The sequence below is a fragment of the Gallinula chloropus genome, assembly GCF_964237585.1.
Source record: "Gallinula chloropus genome assembly, chromosome: 26".
Classification (NCBI taxonomy): domain Eukaryota; kingdom Metazoa; phylum Chordata; class Aves; order Gruiformes; family Rallidae; genus Gallinula; species Gallinula chloropus.
Window position 1 is genome coordinate 7,202,581 of NC_140111.1, and position 21,189 is coordinate 7,223,769.

Sequence of the window (21,189 nt, forward strand, 5' to 3'; positions counted from 1 at the left end):
ATGCTGCTGTGATAGCAAAACGTTGACCAATCAGATGTAGCCCACGAACACCCTATGTTTGAAAGTAAGCAGCTGTCTGCAGAGCATATAAAAAGGAATGATTCTTAACAATAAATCGACTCTTGCTTGCATCAAGCTGTGTCCCGTCTCTCTCCGTCGTGGCAAAGAAACATCAATTAGGACGTAAGTTTGAGTCTAACACCGTATTTTAAGTAAATTACACATCCAAGGACTATGTGCTCTGTGGAAATAAAATGACTTCTTTGACAATTTCCAGTACCCCCCTCCTCCTGATCTGTTCGATGAATTCCTTGCTTGTCTCGAATTGGTCACAAATGCAGGCAAAGCATTTCATTGTAACTAGTTCAAGCTCCCCCTTGTCCTTGAAGGTACACAAAACCTGCTGAAACCAAACTTGTAGTTTGGATCAGAGTCAAGGGTTCAGTTTTTGTCTGAGTCTGCGCAAAACAGAAGGTTACTTGCCTTCGGAGGAGCCATCCGACTTCATCCCCATGACCCTCAACCACCAACACCAAACAGCAGTGCGCAGGCGCAGCGGGGAAGAGTTGATGGAAATCACTTCTTGGAACTCATTTTAATACGAAGCGGGACAGGTTATGAATATGTACAGGTGTATGAGGTAACCTAATGAATAAGTAACATTGAACTGTATATAACCAAGAAGAACTACCACGTTAGTGTGCATGTCTGCAGTGGAGCAATGCCCCATGCACCCAGCGCTGAACCATGACAAGTAGCAACTAATGAAACCCCACCCCCGTCTGACGTGAAGTCAATTCAGACTGATGGGACATCTCAGCTCCGTGGTGGTAGATATTGCAATCTCTCTCTCTCTCACTCTCTTTCTCACTCTTTTCTCTTTCTCTTCCCTATTCCCCCCCTTCTCCTGCACACTTGTTGCAGGCCAAGTAAAGTAACTTAAACCTTGACTTCATTTTGAGTCTTAATTCTGTTCCCGAGAATTGTGAAGACCTCCTCACGATAAAGCACCTAATTGGACATCACTCAGGGGTTAAGCCCAGCTGCCCCAGGCCACCCAGAGCAATCTGACGTCGGTTTGAACGCAAGGGGCTTTAACCTCTGCCAAAGCAGTCTATCTGGGTGCAGATCGTGAGACATGAGTAAATGAGCTGCGGGGTAAAACAATTGCACAATGAGATTCTGCCAGGAAGAACGCTGCAAATACAATCAGCAACAATAGAGGGACCCTGCCTCCATCCCGGTGGAGGAGAGGGATAACAGTGTTTATTGGACTGTGCGAATCCGATGGCCTGGCTCTCAGACCCACAAGAGTACAAGGCTCTGGTGGATACTGCTGCCCAGTGTACGCTAATGCCATCGAATCATGTAGGGGCAGAACCTGTTTGTATTTCCAGAGTGACAGGGGGATCCCAACAATTGACTGTGTTAGAGGCTGAAGTGAGCCTAACTGGGAAGGACTGGGAGAAACACCTAATTGTGACTGGCCCAGACGCTTCGTGCATTTTAGGTATAGATTATCTCTATAGAGGGTATTTCAAAGACCCAAAAGGGTACCGGTGGGGTTTTGGAATAGCTGCTTTGGAGACAGAAGACATTGAACAATTGCGTGCCTTGCCTGGACTCTCGGAGGATCCTTCTGTTGTGGGGTTGTTGAAGGTCGAAGAACAGCAAGTGCCAATTGCTACGATGACGGTGCACAGAAGACAATACCGTACTAACCGAGACTCCCTGATCCCCATCCATAAGATGATTCGTCAACTGGAGAGTCAAGGAGTGATCAGCCGAACCCGCTCACCCTGTAACAGTCCCATATGGCCAGTGCGGAAGTCTGATGGAGAGTGGAGGCTGACAGTGGATTATCGTGGCCTAAATGAAGTCACTCCAGGTATGAGTGCTGCTGTACCGGACATGCTGGAACTGCAGTGTGAACTGGAATCAAAGGCAGCCAAGTGGTACACCACAACTGACATTGCAAATGCTTTCTTCTCAATACCACTGGCGCCAGAGTGCAGGCCACAGTTTGCTTTCACTTGGAGAGGCATCCAATATACATGGAATCGTCTGCCCCAGGGGTGGAAACACAGCCCCACCATCTGCCATGGACTAATTCCGACTACACTGGAAAAGGGTGAAGCCCCAGAGCACCTGCAGTATATTGATGACATCATTGTATGGGGCAATACAGCAAAGGAAGTATTTGAGAAAGGAAAAAGGATAATTCAAATCCTTTTAGAAGCTGGTCTTGCTATAAAACAAAGTAAAGTCAAGGGGCCTACGCAAGAAATCCAGTTTTTAGGAATAAAATGGCAGGATGGGCATCGTCAGATCCCAATGGACATTATCAATAAAATAGCAGCTATGTCTCCACCAAGCAACAAAAAGGAAACACAAGCTTTCTTAGGTGTTATAGGTTTTTGAAGAATGCATGTCCCAAACTACAGTCTCATTGTGAGCCCACTCTACCACATGACTCGGAAGAAGAATGATTTCCAATGGGGCCCTGAGCAGCAACAAGCCTTTGAGCAGATCAAACGCGAGATAGTCCATGCAGTGGCCCTTGGGCCTGTCCAGACAGGGACAGATGTTAAAAATGTGCTTTACACAGCAGTTGGGAAGAATGGCCCCACCTGGAGTCTCTGGCAGAAAGCACAAGGGGAGACTCAAAGTCATCCGCTGAGGTTTTGGAGTCGGGCCACTGATGCTACGTGGAGCAAGGGGGGTTGCACTAATTACTCAGCGGGCTCGAATAGGAAACCCTAATCACCCACGTATTGTGGAAGTGATCACAGACTGGCCAGAAGGCAAAGATTTTGGGATGTCACCAGAGGATGAGGAGGTAACACGGGCTGAAGAAGCCCCACCTTACAACAAACTGCCTGAGAATGAGAAGCAATATGCCCTTTTCACTGATGGCTCCTGTCGCCTTGTGGGAAGGCATCGAAGATGGAAAGCTGCTGTATGGAGTCCCACAAGACGAGTAGCAGAAGCCACTGAAGAAAAAGGTGAATCAAGCCAGTTTGCTGAGGTGAAGGCCATCCAGTTAGCCCTGGACATTGCTGAGAGAGAAAAGTGGCCAATCCTCTACCTTTATACTGATTCATGGATGGTAGCTAATGCTCTGTGGGGGTGGTTGCAGCAGTGAAAAAAGAACAACTGGCAGCGTAGAGGCAAACCCATATGGGCTGCTGACTTATGGCAAGGTATTGCTGCCCAGTTAGAGAAGCTGGTTGCAAAGGTACGTCATGTTGACGCCCATGTACCAAAGAGTTGGGCCGTAGAGGAACATCAAAACAACCATCAGGCAGATCAGGCTGCTAGCATTGAAGTGGCTCAGGTAGATCTAGACTGGCAATGTAAAGGTGAATTATTCATAGCTCAATGGGCTCATGATTCCTCAGGTCATCAAGGGAGAGATGCAACATATAGATGGGCTCAGGATCGAGGGGTGGACTTAACCATGGATGCTATTGCACAAGTTATCCATGAGTGTGAGACGTGTGCCACAATCAAGCAAGCTAAGAGGTTAAAGCCCCTTTGGTATGGAGGAAGGTGGATGAAATATAAATATGGGGAGGCCTGGCAGATTGATTACATCACCCTCCCACGAACCCGCCATGGCAAACGTTACGTGCTTACGATGGTGGAGGCGACCACCGGCTGGCTAGAAACATATCCCGTACCACATGCCACTGCCTGGAATACAATCCTGGGCCTGGAAAGGCAAGTCCTATGGCGACACGGCACCCCAGAAAGAATCGAGTCAGACAACGGGACTCATTTCCGAAACGCTGTCATAGACACCTGGGCCAAAGAGCATGGCATTGAGTGGGTGTACCACATTCCTTATCATGCACCAGCCTCTGGGAAAATTGAACGATATAATGGGCTCTTAAAGACTACCCTGAAAGCGATGGGTGGTGGAACATTCAAACATTGGGATACACATTTAGCCAAAGTCATGTGGTCGGTTAACTCTAGGGGATCCACCAATCGGGCTGGTCCTGCCCAGTCAAAATTTCCACACACTGTAGAAGGAGACAGAGTCCCAGTGGTGCATATGAAGAGTATATTAGGTAAGACAGTTTGGGTCATCCCTGCTTCAGGCAAAGGTAAACCCATGTCTGGGATTGTTTTTGCTCAAGGACCTGGTTGTACTTGGTGGGTAATGCAGGAGGATGGAGAAATTCAATGTGTACCTCAAAGGGATTTGATTTTAGGTGAGAATAGCCAATATAATTAATAAGGTAGAAATTCTATTATTATAATTGCTAAATAACCCATTACTGTACATTCATTATTGCTATTATTGCTGTATGTTGTTGTATGTTGTACTAATGGAGTCACAGCCGGAGTCATAACAAGTCAATGAAGGATGACGGGACCAAGACCTGGTGTTCCAAGAACTTCTTCCTCCTTCCCTTTGAAAATGAGCATCTTGGATTCACAGACTATGAACATGGACCATATCAGGTGTATTGGTTGAGAGCCCGAGATGCAGCACGCAACGATCCAATGGCGCATACTGACACCATGAGAGACTGTTACAACGAATGAAGCCTGAAAATCATCATGGACTAAATGTTCATTCACTCAACAAACGCAGAGGAATGGTCCAGAGACTAAGGGAATAATCCCTGTATGCACATGTGTGCGTATACATGTGTACATGCATATATGTGTGTCTGAAACAAGAAACTGGTTGTACCCAGAAGAAATGGTTGGATCTGGTCATGACGTAAATGGTATGGAATAAGGGGTGGAGAATGTCCTGGTTTTGGTCAGGATAGAGCTAACTTCATTTGTAGCAGAGGATGGAATGCTGTGTTTGAGAGTTAAAATGAAAGCAGTGCTGATAACACCCTGATGGTTTTAGCTGCTGTCAGACAGTCAAGGACTTTCTCAGCTCTTCGTATTTCTCTATTCATGAGAAAGGAGGGGCGAAGCCCTGACAGGTGACCCAAACTGGCCAAAAAGAGTATTCCATGCCAATTATGTCCTGCCCACGATATCGGGGGGCTGATGAGGAAAGAGCAGGGGCGGCTCCGGGACGCACAATTCTTGGAGGAAGGTTGGGTTCCAGGACGGATCTGGGTGGCACAGCCTGAGTTATGTGGTTCGGTGAGAAACTGCATTGTGTATCAACAGCTTCATGTGTTTTTGCTCTGAAGTCCTGTTAGCATTGTTATATTGTATCTTTCTGTTATCTTAGTAAACTATCCTTATCCCAACCCATGGGCCTCTTAGTGTCTTGGTTTTGGGGTTGTTATTTGCCCCTTTCCTTTCCCTTCCCTTGCCTCTCACCTCATCCGCTCTTCACTCTTTCCCTGCTCGTTTCAATTAAGGAGCAGGCAGCTGCGTGGATCTCTGCTCTCAGCCGGGGTAAAACCACGACAGGCTGTAATCATGTTTTCAGTAAAAAACTAACTAGTTGGTGCAGGTGTTGGGAGCCCAGAAAAGCATGGAGAGGAGACGTGGGGAACGTGCGCTGGGAGCAAGGAGGGCGTTCAGCCTTCACCCCTGGGGACCACCGAGGGACCCCCTGGCTGTCACTGAGCATGCTCTATCTGTGGGGAATTAAGAGAAATGACTTCTTACAAATCATTTGCATAACTCTGCCTTTCCCTAGAAATTAGAATGAATATGTAGAGTTAATCTGTATAAATAGGAGAAATTTGGCTCTAATGGGCATACACACTGGGAGAAGCGATCCCCTGTGTGCCCAGAGCTACAATAAAGGATCCCTGCTTAACAGTCACCAAGGCTGGTGAGTTTGGATTCCAGCTTTCCGAGGCATCACTTTGGCACCCAGATGGGACCCTCTCTGCTGGGCTGCAGGACCCAGTGAGGAACAGGACTCCCCAAGCACGCCCTGGGATTTCCCGCAGGGACTCCGCGCCCTGCCTGGCTCACTGCAACAGGAGACCAGGACCATCCTCCCATTGTTAAGGTGTTCCTTTAACTTTATTTGAGCTCCTGGTGTGGTGGATGCCCGTCTGTATCTGGTGTACTTGGGTATCTTGGCATTTGGTTTCTGGAGACCGGTCGTCTGGGGATACTGTAGGCAGTTGGGAGACATCCCAGGCGAGTGTCGTATCCCAGGTCACTGGTGCCTGATTGTATACACCTGGTTAGTAGCCTGTAAATGCTGCTAACAATCAGAATCTCCATAACTGTATTGAGTGAGCATTGTTCTGGTTTGGATTTATCATATAAAGATCTTGTGCAGTGTGACCAAGGCGTTTCAGTAATCACAAGGTGAGTGTGGAGTCCTGCTGCCAACTTCCGTCACAGCGTGCTGCTCTGCGGTCAGTGAGAGAGCTCCTGCCTGTCACAGGGAGACTAGGGTTTGAGTCCCAACGCTGCTCTGGTGGCACTGAGTGATTGCTCTGAACTTTGGATATTGTTACAAGGAACTGACTTTTGAAAAGGGATTTGGATTTGACGAGCGGTTGGTGTGAGTGGAATGAGCTGACTCTGGTGTGAGTGGGGAGTGCCCGAGTCACAGCGTGTCTGTGAGAGAGAGAAAATGACCTGATAGAAATCTACAGTTTGTTTTCTTTTTGGTGTAATCGGTGTGGAATGTATTTAATGTTCTCCTTAAAGATGGGGGTTGAGAGGTAACTCTGGCTAAGGATGGGAGGGAAACAAAGCAGCGAAATCCCTAAGGAAACCCCCTGGGTTGTGTGATTCTGCACTGGAAAGAGACCGGAGAAGAACTGGTGTGGACAAAAGAGGCTCAGAACGTTTTTAATACAGTAAAAAAGGAACTCATGAGAGCTCCAGCCTTAGGGCTACCGCACGTGACTAAACCCTTCTTGCTCTTCTCACATGAGAAACAAAGAGTAGCCCTGGGAACCCTGGCTCAGCATTTAGGACCTTATGAAAGAGCGGTGGCAAACTTCTCTAAACAGCTAGATGAAGTGAGCAAGGGATGGCCAGGGTGTTCACGAGCAGGAGCTGCTGGGATTCTTAACATTGAAGAAACCCAGAAATTCACTTTAGGACAGAAGATAACACCAATGGTCTCTCACACTGTGTCTGCTCTTCTGCAACAAAAGGGAAGTCATTGGCTTTCCCCATCCAGATTTCTGACATATCAAGCAATTCTTGTGGAGTCTGATGACACTGTGATTAAAGTAACTAACACTGTGAAGCCAGCTGCTTTTCTCAGTGAAACTACAACCGAACCACTGGTACACGATTGCTTGGAGACTATGGAAGCTGTGTATTCTAGCAGACCTGATTTGAAGGAAGAACCTTTAGAAGGTGCCCAAGATTCCTGGTTCACAGGCGGCAGCAGTTTCGTCTGACAAGGAATCCCTAAGGCTGGGTATGCAGTGACCACTACTGACCAGGTAAGAGAATCAAATCCTTTACCTATTGGAACTTCAGCCCAAAAAGCAGAAATCAGTGCCCTCACCACAGCACTGGAACTTGCAGCAGGAGAAAGGATAAATATATGGACAGACTCCAAGAATGCTTTTGGAGCTGTGCTGCCCATGGAGCGATTTGGAAAGAACGTGGACTTTTAACAAGTCAAGGGAAACACATTAAGCATGCAGGAGAAATACTTCCCTTATTAGAAGCAGTACAGCCACCAGCCAGGGTTGCCATTCTGCACTGTCGGGGACATACCAAAAGTAACACTGATCCAGAAAAAGGTAACAGACTGGCCGATCATGAAGCTCAGCAGGCTGCAGAAAGGACATCTGGAAATCAAATTTTAACTCTGGTTCCAACCAGTAAAGACTATGAACTTGAATTATGTGATCAGGAAAATGTTAAATATTCTAAATCAGATCAGGAATTCATGTCAGAACTTAAAGTACAAATCCCCTCTAAAGGATGGGCACTTTTAGAGGATGGAAGGATAATTAGACCCTCCAATCTCATTTGGAATTTGGTTAAGAAAGAACATGATAAAACCCATTGGGGAGCAGATGCTTTAAAGGAATATTTAAGCCAAAAGTGGATAGGGAAAAATATGTGTACAACTGTCCAACAGATCACACAGCAACGTGCAGTGTGCTGAAGAAATCATCCTAATACAGGGAATCGAATAAAATGGGGTACGATTGGAAAGGGAAATACTCCTGGAGAAACCTGGCCAATTGATTTGTCTGAATTCCAAAGAAAAGGGGGTTATCCATACCTGTTGGCACTGACGGATACTTTTACTGGATGGCCAGAAGCTTTCCCTTGCAGAACTAACAAAGCAAGAGAAGTAACTAAGGTACTGCTAAATGAAAGAATACCTCGATTTGGGGTCATTGCATCAGATGGGGGATCACACCTGAGCCTGGGCACGTCAGGTGGCATCAGAGCGGGAAAAACAGCCCCATCTGGGGATGTGGATTCCAACTGAAGGGAACTCAATTGCTGCTCAATCGCAGAAACTACCAGGGAAAAGCTGACCCGGGAACGAGCGGGTGGGGGAGAAAGTTGACAGCGGGACGGGGGGAGGTGGGAGCGTGGAAATGGCGCCCGGTCCCGGCGCTGCCCCGGCTCCGAGCGCTCGCCCGGGGCTCAGCCCCGCTGGCCGGCAGGACCGCGCTGTGCTGCGCGCTGGGGGAGGCAGAAAAGCGGCGCTGCGAGAAGCGGCCGAGAGAGCGCGGCCAGGGATGCGCGTATCCCCTGAGAGCAGGGCTGGGGACACAGCGAAAGGGGCTCTGAGAGCCACCGGTGACAGGGGGCAGCTCCCGGGAAACACTGACCCTGGGAACAGAAACCCCGCTGGGGCTGATCAGGGGCTGTGACCCGCACAGCCACTTGCCCACCGACAGGATCCAACACGGGAGCCACTGGCTAAGGGACACATCCCGCCTGCCACAGGGCCCTGGAACACGCCTCTTGGTGCCATTCCTGGAAAGGACGGGAGATGGCGCTGGGAGCACGAGTTAAGGAAAGTCCCTCCAGGGATGGGAGAGCTGGGAGCTTGGCATCCCGGGCTGACCCCTCCAGACAGCAGACCTAAAAACGGGGGCGTTTTCATCACTGAGCCCAAAGATTGTTTTTTCACTATTCCTCTACACCCTGATGATTAGGAAAAATTGCCTTTTCAGTCCCTGCTACAAACAAAAATGAACCCATGGAGAGGAATCTTTGGGTGGTGCTCCCACAAGGCACGAAACATTCACCCACTGTGTGCCAGGCTCATGTACCCTGGGCACTGGCTCCAGTACGAAAAGCCCATCCTGACCTCATCTTCTCTCATGACATGGAGGAGAGGCTGATTGCAGGAAAAAACTTGAGCATTGACAGTTGGATTCATGAGTTAACAGGGCATTTGAAAAGCAAGGGGTTACAGATTGCTCCAGAGGAAATTCAAAAGAAGCCAGTGTGGAAATATCTGGGGTGGCAGATTGATAAAAGTACCGTAACACCCCAAAAGATTGAGATCCCAGCTGAGGTCAGCACGGTAAATGATGTTCAAAAGCTGCTCGGAGATATTAACTAGGTTAGACCATTGTCTGGCATTACAAATAGGGAACTGGAACCTTTAGTGGCATTGCTGAAGGGAGGAGGTGGTGCAGGAGCACCCAGAATCCTGTCAGAAGCAGCTGAAAAGGCCCTGGAAGTTATTAGTGCCCATCCATGGGATTCTGACTGTTTGCTATTATAATGCAGGGGACTAATGACAAAGATCCCTTAAGGCTGTTAGAATGGGTGTTCTTGCCCATGCAGCCAAAGGGAACTGCGACTCTGTGTTTGGAGGCGACAGCCCAGGTCACTGCCTTGAGGAACAGCACTGCCCTGCAAATAGCTTTATTAGACTGTGCAGGGGAAATGAAAGTGCATTACCCACCACACAGAATCTCTACAGTACCACAGAACTGTCAAACAGAAGAAAAGCCCTTGTTGTCTGGGTGTCCGGTTCGGGGTGTTACAGTATTTACTGATGGGGGAGGCAGAACTCAGAAGGCTGCAATGACATGGCAAGAGAATGGAGAAAGGCAGCATTTGATATTAAAAGGAGCCCCAGCCTCAGCTCAGCAGTTGGAGCTGCAGGCAGCTGTACAAGTGTTTGACAAGCGGAAAGCTGAACCGGTTCATACAGTCTGTGACTCCCTGTGTGTGGTGGGAATAGTGACCCGCATGGAACGGGCACTATTGAAAGGGGTTTCAGACCAGAGATTGTACAGGTTGGTTAAGGAATTCTGGCTCCTCCTGTCTAACCGACAGCATCAGTACTTTATTACCCATATTTGCAGCCCCACTGCACTAACTCAAGGTCTGGCAGAAGGCGATGAGAGAGCAGACAGGTTGGCAGCACCAGCGTGGGCTGCTCCCTCAGCAGAGCGCTGTGCACAGGCTCGGACATCACATGAATCCTTTCATCAGTCTGCCAGGGTGCTTCAGCGACACCACCACCTGTCAGTTGCTGAGGCTAAAGGGATTGTACAGTCGTGCCTGGACTGTCAGCAGTTCACCAGTGGCCTTGCCCCTGGTGTCAGTCCTCGTGGCACAGCCCCACCAGAAGCCTGGCAAATGGATGTTACCCACCTCCCAGAATTTGGAGGGCAAAAGTATGTCCGTGTTTGTCTAGAGCCCTTTTCTCTGGCAGTGTGGGGCTACTGCACAAAGGGGGATGTAGTAAACATGTCCAACGCCACGTGCGCTCTGCCACAGCAGCACCTGGGGTACCCCCTGAAATCAGACCCGACAGTGGCCCAGGATATACAGCACAGGCAACACAAACCTCCTGCCAGCTCTGGGGCATTCCCCATGTCACAGGGACACCGCACTCGCCCACAGGCCAGGCCATGGGGGAACGGAGGAATCAAACTCTCAAGCGTTTGCTTCACAAACAAAAAGGGGGAGGGAAGGACATCTCCCCAGCTGCTCGACTAAACAAAGCTCTTTCTCTTTTGAACTATTTAAGTCTGCCTCAGGACAGTTTGGCACCTCCAATGGTGAAACATGGAGTAGGTTTAAAAGGAGGTTTGGAAGGGATCAAAGAAAGTCAATGTCAGGTGTTAGGAAGAAATGAAGTTACAGGTACTAACTGGGGGAAGGAGATCTGCCTGTGTCATTACAGATACGGGAACCTAGTGGGGACCAGCCAAGTGGATAAAGCTGTGCATCCAGAAGAAAGCAAGCCTGCAGGAACCAGGACCAGATCCTGACCCCAGGATCAGTCAAGTGTTCCAACTGCAGCCACGGTGGACTCAAGTTTTGTTCTGGGACATACTGAACTATTTGACAGTCTTTAAAATACGCCTGAAAATTAGTGAAACAGTGACTTCCCCACAGCCTAAGATCACTGACAATAATGGCTGCCTGTACCAGAAGAGAAGCTGCTGTAACCTACACCCAGACACTCCTGACACTCCTGACTGGCAAAGCAAACAAATACAACAGCAAAGGTAGCTAAGGCACTTGGCCACAGATGTGGATTCTGTGAGACCTGCCACCTCACAGAATCCTGCAGCAACTGATCTCCTGTTCCTGGCTCACGGACACGGCTGTCAAGATTCTGGTGGCACGTGCTGCAGGAATCTGTCTGACCACTCTCAGTCCATTCATGCCAGCATTCAGAAATTAACAGATCAAACACAAAAGATACAACAAGAAAAAGGACTCTTTGCAGTTAATATATCTGCTAGCATGGAGTTCTTCCAAAGTGACACAAGTGATGCTGTCCATAGATTGCAATTACAAGTTTCCTCCTTCAGTAACGTAGTTAGACACAATCGGATGGCCTCAGATCTGCTGCTGGCCAAAGAAGGAGGTGTGTGCATGGTAATACATCAAAGCTGTTGTGCATACATAAGTCAGAAAAAAGAAACTGAAACAGATTTAAATAATATGTGGAAGCAAACAAAGATTCTCTACCAAGTAGCTCAAGATGATACACCCTGGGGATTTAAAGTAGTCTGGAATCAGCTCACTTCCTGGCTCCCAAACTTTGCCTGGCTCAAACAACTTTTCACATTTGTTATTTTGAGAAGTATTTTACTTTTACTTTCTTGTGTGGGGATTCCATGTTCTTTGTGGTGTTATAAACAGACAAGTATAACATATGGGGATTGGAGAAGAAATAAAATAAGACGTGCCCTGAGTCCCAATCAAGCCCCGCTATTCAGCTGCCTAAGCAGTGAGATAAAGGCAAGCATTTGAGGGTCCCCATTTGGCTTCAATGGAAAGCAGGAACCTGCCAGACATGCAGCAGGTGAAGAAGGCGCCTTGGTTGAGCCTGTACCAGGTTTTCCTGTTGGAAACACCTAATCCATAGATAAACAGGGGAGGGATTTCGGAGGGGAATATGGTATAAAAATGCTGTAAACTCTGACCACAGGTGTGCCTACTTTGCTCGGTCACCCTCTCTTGCAGGAAGGTATAATAAATTACTGCTTCACTAGTATGTCACTGCGAGTCCTTTCTTGGGACCTTTGGCATTTCTAACAAAGGGGAGTGAGCAAGCGGCGTGGTGGGCATTTGCCCTGTAGCCAGGGCAAAACCTCCACACACCCCACCTTAATCCCACCCAAAGCACTGGGATTCATTCCAAGCTGCAAACCCTTCTGCAGTTTCAGACACCCCACAGTTTCCCAAGGGACACCAAACCCCAGAAGAACCAGGGCTGTGAAATACCTCTGTCATGGGCGGCACCTGCTTGTAGCTGTTGAGCTTCCTGCCCATCAGGATGTTCTGCAGGTGGCTGAGGGCTGAGGAAAGAACACACAGAACAGGGATTTACAACCACGGCTGAGCTTCCCACAAGCAAACTTCCAAAGCTAATTGCTGTAGTTCCCCTTCCAAGCCCCCAGGATCATCTCAGACACACACAGAGCCACCGCAGAGCATCCCCCACCTCTCCCAGCCAAGGCACCGCTAATTCTCCTGCCACACCGGGATAATTCCCTTCTGAGAGCTCCGTGCAAGGACTCACACAGGGGACCTGGGAACACCTTTTCCACCTTACAGCCTGTCCCAGCCAGCGCTGCTGGAAAACCCCTTTGCAGCGGGAGAGCAGCTGAAGCACCTGATGCGGTTTCCCTGGCACCGCTTCGCCCGCCATTCCCAGCGAGGGGTGGCTGAGGGAAACCGGGTCTCCCGCTCACATCGTGCCAGGACAGCCAGCAGCGCCTGCACAGGCACCTTCCTGCCCTGGCCCTGCGCTCTGCACGGCTGCTGGGAACTACTACTGGTGCAGCCGGTGTCTCTCTCCACCAGACGCTCCTTCTCCTCAGGGACACAGAAGCCACAGGCATGGGGTGGCCACCGCTGCCCACAGCATGGGGGCTGGAACAAGACGGATCTCTAAGGTCCTTTCTCACCCCACAACCATCCACCATCTCTTACTGGGAGCTCTGAGATACTGGCAACTGTTAACACCTGGGAAGGCATCCCTGTTTCTCCACACGCCCTAGGCCGGGACCCCTCTCCACCCGCTGTATCCCCTCACACAGACACAGACACACACAGACAGACTGGCAGACAGAGACACAGACACAGACCGCCCCCCCCCCCCCCCCAGACACACACAGACAGACTGGCAGACAGAGACACAGACACAGACACCCCCACCCCCCCCCCCCCCCCCCCAGACACACACAGACAGACTGGCAGAGACACAGACACAGACACAGACACACCCCCCCCACACCCCACTCCTCTGCTCCTGCCCCACACATGCTCCCAGGGCCCGTTTCTTTTCAAATTCCCGCTTCACAGACGGAAAAGCCAACGGTGGGGGATGGCCGGGGGGGCGGAGGGGGAGCGGGGTGTGTTTGCCAGGGGCGTTCTCGGGGCGGGGGGACACCGAGCTCCGCTCCCGCCCTGGGCTCTAAGGCCGAGGAGAGGCGGCCGAGGCGCCGCGCTCCGGGCTGGCTCGGAGGGGAGTGGGGGGACAGGTCCCACAGGCTGCACCCCGAGAGGCCGCGGGGACTCGGGACGGGACGAGGCTCTCAGTGGCCGTACGGTCTCGGGGCGGCTCCCTGACCTGGGGGGCGGCCCCTTAAACGGCGGCGAAGACCCCCGGCAGCCTGCGGTGGAAACGCGCCCATCCTGTGCAACGCCCGGCACGGCCCAGCCCGGCCGCCCCTCCCACGACCCTGCGGAGCAGCCCCTCCATGGGCTCCTACCGCTGCCTGTCAGGGGAGGGAGAGCCCAGGGAACCCAAGGGGCGGGGCCAGGGGCGGTCACGCTGCTCCCCCTCCCGCGGGCGGGGCCTCCCTCGCCAGCACCGGGCTGGGTGGGCTGGGCCGTGTCCATCCCCCCTCCCCCGGCTCTGCCTCCTGCTTCCCGGCCGGCCGGCCCCTCCTCCGGCTGGGCGGGACGCTTCCCTCTTTCCCCGCCTTCGGAAAGCCCCGGGCGGGGCTTCTCCGGGGAGCTCGGCGCCGAGCAGCCGCCGCCCGGGCTGTGCGTGGGCGCTGCGGGAGCTGCTGAGCTCTCCCCGGCGGTGCCGGAGGAGAGGGGCGGCTCTCTCCTCTCTCTCTCCCCCCCCAAACCGCGGGGTCCGTGGCCCGGGGGACGCAGGTGGGTGGGACCGGCCAGTGGCCAGGCCCCTGGGCAGGTTCCCCCTCCGGTCTCCTCCCCCCGGCTCAGCGGGTGAGAGGACGGAGGCTCCCGGGGCTTACCGAGCCCTTTGCTCAGCGCTCTCCCGGCGCTCGGGGCCGGTCTCCTCTCCCGCTCCCGCAGTACCGACCGGCTCAGCCATGGCCGAAGGCTCGACTGAGCGAGAGCGGCGGGTGGGCAGGACGCGTGTCCCGGGAAACGGAGCGGGGAGTCCGAAAGCGTTTAACGGCCCCGCCCGGGACTGGCCGGACCGGCTGCCCGGGCAACGGCGACGCGCGACCGGCCGCCGAACCCGCCGGGACTTGACGAACCCGCCGGGAATTGCCGAGCCTGCCGGGAATTGCCGAACCCACCGGCCGGAAACGACCGAACCCACCGGGAATTGCCGAACCCACCGGCCGGGAACGGCCGAACCCAGCCAGGGCCCTTCTCGGCGCGGGGGCACCAGGAGCTGCAGAACGGAGCGGGCGGGGGGGGAAGAATTAAAACAGGAGCTCAGGAGCTCAGCGTGTGGAGCGAACGTTTGTGATCTGGGTACAGAGCAAACTGCACAGGCTGTTCCCACAGCACTGGTGTTAGAAATGCCAGTGGTCCTAGAGAAAGGTCTTGAGTTAGACACGTCAGTGAAACAGTCATTTCTTACACATTCCTGCCAGAGCGGGTGACCTAACAAAGTCGGCACACCTTTGGACAGAGTTTGTAGCACTTTTATACCATATCCTTATTCAAAAATCACTGTTATTCCTGGCAAGTTTTTTGGGTTGTTTGCTTTGTTTTTAAAGACATTTCCCCAAGTGTCAAAGTCACTCAAAGATTTCTTTAAGTGACTACAGATACCCCCTGACCACCGGGCTAGCTGGCTAGTGTCCCTATTATTCTTGTATCTCATGTGGGAATTAGTTCTTGCCTGGAAATGAATTCAGGTTCCAAAGAAAACCAGCTATTCAAAGCCAAAGGGATTCTGAAGGAGTAACTGATACTTGTTTCTGTTATTGGGCAACTCCAAACACAACTGCAAATAAACATCAACTTTCATTGTTGCTGCTTAAAAGCCTAAAGTATCTCTGGGAATAATGCCAATCAAAACAAAGAAGGTTTCTTGATGAAGGATAGTTTAAACTGCTTCACGAGTTTCCCATTGCACATTAAATGCTTTGTGCACCTAAAAAAGAAAAGAAGTAAAACCCACCCCAAACCATATTATCTCCAGCAGGGCCTTCAGAGCAAACAGAGAAGGAAGTTAAAACAGCAATAACAGGCGTGCAGCTATAAGGGTGCTATTTTTAATTTTCCTAAGCGCACAATAAAGAATAATCTTTATTACATTATATCACATAAACTGAGATACAATATTGCAAAAGGAAATACAGAAAATACATTTGGGGGGGGGGGGATTTAATTTAAAAAACAAAAAGAAAATGGATCAGAAATCAACTGCACAGCATGCAAATAACAGAGTAAAAACAATTCAGTACCTTCTCTGGCCACCACTGCAAGTCTTCTCCTAAAGAAACAGGACTCTGAACAGGTTAAGGAATTCTGGCTCCTCCTGTCTAACCGACAGCATCAGTACTTTATTACCCACATTTGCAGCCACACTGCACTAACTCAAGGTCTGGCAGAAGGCGATGAGAGAGCAGACAGGTTGGCAGCACCAGCGTGGGCTGCTCCCTCAGCAGAGCGCTGTGCACAGGCTCGGACATCACATGAATCCTTTCATCAGTCTGCCAGGGTGCTTCAGCGACACCACCACCTGTCAGTTGCTGAGGCTAAAGGGATTGTACAGTCGTGCCTGGACTGTCAGCAGTTCACCAGTGGCCTTGCCCCTGGTGTCAGTCCTCGTGGCACAGGCCCACCAGAAGCCTGGCAAATGGACGTTACCCACCTCCCAGAATTTGGAGGGCAAAAGTATGTCCGTGTTTGTCTAGAGCCCTTTTCTCTGGCAGTGTGGGGCTACTGCACAAAGGGGGATCTAGTAAACATGTCCAACGCCACGTGCGCTCTGCCACAGCAGCACCTGGGGTACCCCCTGAAATCAGACCCGACAGTGGCCCAGGATATACAGCACAGGCAACACAAACCTCCTGCCAGCTCTGGGGCATTCCCCATGTCACAGGGACACCGCACTCGCCCACAGGCCAGGCCATGGGGGAACGGAGGAATCAAACTCTCAAGCGTTTGCTTCACAAACAAAAAGGGGGAGGGAAGGACATCTCCCCAGCTGCTCGACTAAACAAAGCTCTTTCTCTTTTGAACCATTTAAGTCTGCCTCAGGACAGTTTGGCACCTCCAATGGTGAAACATGGAGTAGGTTTAAAAGGAGGTTTGGAAGGGATCAAAGAAAGTCAATGTCAGGTGTTAGGAAGAAATGAAGTTACAGGTACTAACTGGGGGAAGGAGATCTGCCTGTGTCATTACAGATACGGGAACCTAGTGGGGACCAGCCAAGTGGATAAAGCTGTGCATCCAGAAGAAAGCAAGCCTGCAGGAACCAGGACCAGATCCTGACCCCAGGATCAGTCAAGTGTTCCAACTGCAGCCACGGTGGACTCAAGTTTTGTTCTGGGACATACTGAACTATTTGACAGTCTTTAAAATACGCCTGAAAATTAGTGAAACAGTGACTTCCCCACAGCCTAAGATCACTGACAATAATGGCTGCCTGTACCAGAAGAGAAGCTGCTGTAACCTACACCCAGACACTCCTGACACTCCTGACTGGCAAAGCAAACAAATACAACAGCAAAGGTAGCTAAGGCACTTGGCCACAGATGTGGATTCTGTGAGACCTGCCACCTCACAGAATCCTGCAGCAACTGATCTCCTGTTCCTGGCTCACGGACACGGCTGTCAAGATTCTGGTGGCACGTGCTGCAGGAATCTGTCTGACCACTCTCAGTCCATTCATGCCAGCATTCAGAAATTAACAGATCAAACACAAAAGATACAACAAGAAAAAGAACTCTTTGCAGTTAATATATCTGCTAGCATGGAGTTCTTCCAAAGGGACACAAGGGATGCTGTCCATAGATTGCAATTACAAGTTTCCTCCTTCAGTAACGTAGTTAGACACAATCGGATGGCCTCAGATCTGCTGCTGGCCAAAGAAGGAGGTGTGTGCATGGTAATATAACAAAGCTGTTGTGCATACATAAGTCAGAAAAAAGAAATTGAAACAGATTTAAATAATATGTGGAAGCAAACAAAGATTCTCTACCAAGTAGCTCAAGATGATACACCCTGGGGATTTAAAGTAGTCTGGAATCAGCTCACTTCCTGGCTCCCAAACTTTGCCTGGCTCAAACAACTTTTCACATTTGTTATTTTGAGAAGCATTTTACTTTTACTTTCTTGTGTGGGGATTCCATGTTCTTTGTGGTGTTATAAACAGACAAGTATAACATATGGGGATTGGAGAAGAAATAAAATAAGACGTGCCCTGAGTCCCAATCAAGCCCCACTATTCAGCTGCCTAAGCAGTGAGATAAAGGCAAGCATTTGAGGGTCCCCATTTGGCTTCAATGGAAAGCAGGAACCTGCCAGACATGCAGCAGGTGAAGAAGGCGCCTTGGTTGAGCCTGTACCAGGTTTTCCTGTTGGAAACACCTAATCCATAGATAAACAGGGGAGGGATTTCGGAGGGGAATATGGTATAAAAATGCTGTAAACTCTGACCACAGGTGTGCCTACTTTGCTCGGTCACCCTCTCTTGCAGGAAGGTATAATAAATTACTGCTTCACTAGTATGTCACTGCGAGTCCTTTCTTGGGACCTTTGGCATTTCTAACAAAGGGGAGTGAGCAAGCGGCGTGGTGGGCATTTGGCCTGTAGCCAGGGCAAAACCTCCACACACCCCACCTTAATCCCACCCAAAGCACTGGGATTCATTCCAAGCTGCACACCCTTCTGCAGTTTCAGACACCCCACAGTTTCCCAAGGGACACTAAACCCCAGAAGAACCAGGGCTGTGAAATACCTCTGTCATGGGTGGCACCTGCTTGTAGCTGTTGAGCTTCCTGCCCATCAGGATGTTCTGCAGGTGGCTGAGGGCTGAGGAAAGAACACACAGAACAGGGATTTACAACCACGGCTGAGCTTCCCACAAGCAAACTTCCAAAGCTAATTGCTGTAGTTCCCCTTCCAAGCCCCCGGGATCATCTCAGACACACACAGAGCCACCGCAGAGCATCCCCCACCTCTCCCAGCCAAGGCACCGCTAATTCTCCTGCCACACCGGGATAATTCCCTTCTGAGAGCTCCGTGCAAGGACTCACACAGGGGACCTGGGAACACCTTTTCCACCTTACAGCCCGTCCCAGCCAGCGCTGCTGGAAAACCTCTTTGCAGCGGGAGAGCAGCTGAAGCACCTGACGCGGCTTCCCTGGCACCGCTTCGCCCGCCATTCCCAGCGAGGGGTCGCTGAGGGAAACCGGGTCTCCCACTCACATCGTGCCAGGACAGCCAGCAGCGCCTGCACAGGCACCTTCCTGCCCTGGCCCTGCGCTCTGCACGGCTGCTGGGAACTACTACTGGTGCAGCCGGTGTCTCTCTCCACAAGACGCTCCTTCTCCTCAGGGACACAGAAGCCACAGGCATGGGGTGGCCACCGCTGCCCACAGCATGGGGGCTGGAACAAGACGGATCTCTAAGGTCCCTTCCAACCCCGCCACCATCCACCATCCCTTACTGGGAGCTCTGGGATACTGGCAACTGTTAACACCTGGGAAGGCATCCCTGTTTCTCCACACGCCCAACGCCGGGACCCCTCTCCACCCGCTGTATCCCCTCACACACACACAGACACACACAGACAGACTGGCAGACAGAGACACAGACACAGACACCCCCCCCCCACACACACACACAGACACAGACAGACAGACTGGCAGAGACACAGACACAGACACAGACACACACACACACCCCCCCCCCCCCCCCCCCACACACACACTCCTCTGCTTCTGCCCCACACATGCTCCCAGGGCCCGTTTCTTTTCAAACTCCCGCTTCACAGATGGAAAAGCCAACGGTGGGGGATGGCCGGGGGGGCGGAGGGGGAGCGGGGTGTGTTTGCCAGGGGCGTTCTCGGGGCGGGGGGACACCCAGCTCCGCTCCGCCCTGGGCTCTAAGGCCGAGGAGAGGCGGCCGAGGCGCCGCGCTCCGGGCTGGCTCGGAGGGGAGTGGGGGGACAGGTTCCACAGGCCGCACCCCGAGAGGCCGCGGGGACTCGGGACGGGACGAGGCTCTCAGTGGCCGTACGGTCTCGGGGCGGCTCCCTGACCTGGGGGGCGGCCCCTTGAACGGCGGCGAGGCCGCAAACAGCTCGGAGGGCGCCAAGGACCCCCAGCAGCCATTGGTACACGGACCCCGGCAGCCTGCGGTGGAAACGCACCCATCCTGCGCGACGCCCGGCACGGCCCCGCCGCCCCTCCCACGACCCTGCGGAGCAGCCCCTCCATGGGCTCCTACCGCTGCCTGTCAGGGGAGGGAGAGCCCAGGGAACCCAAGGGGCGGGGCCAGGGGCGGTCACGCTGCTCCCCCTCCCGCGGGCGGGGCCTCCCTCGCCAGCACCGGGCTGGGTGGGCTGGGCCGTGTCCATCCCCCCGCCCCCGGCTCTGCCTCCTGCTTCCCGGCCGGCCGGCCCCTCCTCCGGCTGGGCGGGACGCTTCCCTCTTCCCTCGCCTTCGGAAAGCCCCGGGCGAGGCTTCGGCGGCTCTCTCCCCGCCCCCAAACCGCGGGGTCCGTGGCCCGGGGGACGCAGGTGGGTGGGACCGGCCAGTGGCCAGGCCCCTGGGCAGGTTCCCCCTCCGGTCTCCTCCCCCCGGCTCAGCGGGTGAGAGGACGGAGGCTCCCGGGGCTTACCGAGCCCTTTGCTCAGCGCTCTCCCGGCGCTCGGGGCCGGTCTCCTCTCCCGCTCCCGCAGTACCGACCGGCTCAGCCATGGCCGAAGGCTCGACTGAGCGAGAGCGGCGGGTGGGCAGGACGCGTGTCCCGGGAAACGGAGCGGGGAGTCCGAAAGCGTTTAACGGCCCCGCCCGGGACTGGCCGGACCGGCTGCCCGGGCAACGGCGACGCGCGACCGGCCGCCGAACCCGCCGGGACTTGACGAACCCGCCGGGAATTGCCGAGCCTGCCGGGAATTGCCGAACCCACCGGCCGGGAACGGCCGAACCCAGCCAGGGCCCTTCTCGGCGCGGGGGCACCAGGAGCTGCAGAACGGAGCGGGCGGGGGGGGGGGGGGGGGGGGGGGGGTAAGAATTAAAACAGGAGCTCAGGAGCTCAGCGTGTGGAGCGAACGTTTGTGATCTGGGTACAGAGCAAACTGCACAGGCTGCTCCCACAGCACTGGTGTTAGAAATGCCAGTGGTCCTAGAGAAAGGTCTTGAGTTAGACACGTCAGTGAAACAGTCATTTCTTACACATTCTTGCCAGAGCGGGTGACCTAACAAAGTCGGCACACCTTTGGACAGAGTTTGTAGCCCTTTTATACCATATCCTTATTCAAAAATCACTTTTATTCCTGGCAAGTTTTTTGGGTTGTTTGCTTTGTTTTTAAAGACATTTCCCCAAGTGTCAAAGTCACTCAAAGATTTCTTTAAGTGACTACAGATACCCCCTGACCACCGGGCTAGCTGGCTAGTGTCCCTATTATTCTTGTATCTCATG